Raw genomic sequence first — 2498 nt, 5'->3', positions numbered from 1 at the left:
GGTTGTTTGCATAAGTTATGAAACTGAATTTGAATTGCATTCGTCTTATTTCTAAATATGGACCAGCATATAGATTTTACAAACTTGAATTGTTTGCATCACAAAATTGTATGGCCGTGTGGCCTGATCTATTTGTTACTATGTTTGATCCGCACCATGGTCGATTAGATTGATTGAAACATGATTGTAATAAGACTTGATTGTGGCCGATTTTATTTGATTGACTTGCGGCCACATGATCACATTGTGAAACCTAAATTTCGAAGATGATGTGATTCAGATGTCGAAAATCTCAAATAGAGACAACTATTTGCAATGGGCACTTGACACAAAGATTAAAGGTCAAAGGAACTAGGTGATACTATCATCAAGGGTAACAATGAGACTGATAAGAATCGGTACAGGGCTATAAGTATTATACGCCACCATCTCATTGAGGGTCTAAAAGATCAGTACCTCACCATGGAGAATCCACTAGACCTTTGGACCGCTTTACAGCGTAGATATGATCACCAGAAAACAGTGCTATTACCAAAGGCTAGACATGAGTGGAAGAATCTCATATTCATGGACTATAAGTCTGTGGATAAATCAGTATTGTTTAAGATAGTCTCAATGATGAGATTATGTGGTGAGGAAGTAACCGAGAAAGAGTTGCTTGATAAAACATTCTCCACGTTCCATTCGAAGAACATGTTGCTGCAACAGCAGTATAGAGAGCGATGCTTCGCCTCATACACTGATATGATCTCGTGCCTGCTCCTGGCCGAGGCTAATAATGAACTCCTGATGAAAAACAGTGAGATGAGACCAATTGGAACATCAGCATTACCAGAAGCCAATGAGGCTGAAAAGAAAGATCCCTAAGAATGCAACCACGTTCATGATAATAAGAAGTCACACCGCAAAGGCCATAGTAGATTCAAGGGACGTGGCCGTGACAGCTATGGTCGGCAAGGAAACCACAATAACCGTGGTCGTGGTTCCAGCCATGGCCGAGGCAATTATGGCCGTGGTCGAGGTGGCATATCCAAACCGTCTTACTCGACCAAATCAGCTTGTCACAGATGTGGGATGTAAAACCATTGGGCAAAGAATTATAGAACCCCTAAACATCTATGTGAGCTCTATCAGGAGAGACTTAAGAACAAGAACCCGGAAGCCCATATGGTTCATGATACCGGGTATGATGATGATGATGATTCCGACCTTGAAAGAGACGACCTCTTGGATTTTGAGACTTCTGATTGTCTTCAAGACTAAAATCGACATCTTGTCTTATTGTTTTATGAATTGCTTTGATTTCATTGCTATTATATCTTGCCTGAGTTTGTTTGATAATGTGAATGATTTTATTGATACAAAGAATTGCCTGAAGGGCATTATAGTACGGGTATAGTAGCCTAGTAAGAAACTATGGCCAGGGCATTGCCTTAAAAGGCATTCTATACACCCAATAATTTGTGACCCATTGTGTTATGATAATATGGTTTCTAAATAGAAACAATGGGCAAACAAAAGGAAACAAGTTCCTTCAGATTTTGAAAGAAAAATCGCCTAAGACCTTATAAGAAAGTGGTCAAGACTATACATGTGTACTTTACTGATCAAAACTATGCCAAACCACCACATACATATGTGTGCCGTCTAAGATGGAATCTCAGAAAATGATTGAGAATATATGTTGGATAAGAGTATGACTTTCTCCACGAATTCAAAGAGACCGTGAGCCAAAAACATGGGTGATCAAATAGTGGCCAGGTACGGATTGCATGACAAAATGGATCCGGCTATCCAACATTATGAAGAGAAATTTATAAGCTGGTATAAAGAGCAAAGAAAGAATGATAAGAATGAATGGTATCAACCATCATGGTCTTGGCAAGATTCTCGGATTAGAACTGTAGACGTCCAAAGAAAAGGTTATAAAATGCTAGCTAATCGAGATGCCAGAAACTGACCCGAAAAGAACAGAATGACCAAGTCATAACCAGCTTAGCACCAAACGAAATCTGATGTCCTTGAAAGAGACACAATCAAGTTGCTATAGAGTCTATACAAGATAGACCAAGTGTTCCATAAGATAAGGAACCTCGGAAAAGAAAGAATGGTGCATAGAATGACAATCCGAGGTTATAAGGAAACCATACTAGACATTGAGAAAAGGCTGCGCAGCTACACATCTAAGGTACCAAACCATGTAGCTTGGGACGCCAAGCTACTAGATAACAAAGGTCCTGGATAATATGATCTCAAATCTATTAGATCATGTCTGGAACATAATGGAACCACATACATATATAAGTGTCGACACACACATTAAAGATATTTGTATAGAAATACATAAAGAGAATAGCACTTGAGTTTAAAGATATAAGCGAGGATCATGTGCCCACGAAAGAGTACTCATAAAGATTAAAGAAAAGATAAACGTGGGGTTTAAAGTATCTATAGAAGAGATTGGCGTATTGGCCATAGAAACGCCATCTGATAAAACT

The sequence above is a fragment of the Brassica oleracea genome, chromosome C3 (assembly GCF_000695525.1).
Source record: "Brassica oleracea var. oleracea cultivar TO1000 chromosome C3, BOL, whole genome shotgun sequence".
In the NCBI taxonomy this organism is placed as follows: domain Eukaryota; kingdom Viridiplantae; phylum Streptophyta; class Magnoliopsida; order Brassicales; family Brassicaceae; genus Brassica; species Brassica oleracea.
Note: the sequence above shows the minus strand (reverse complement) of the source record.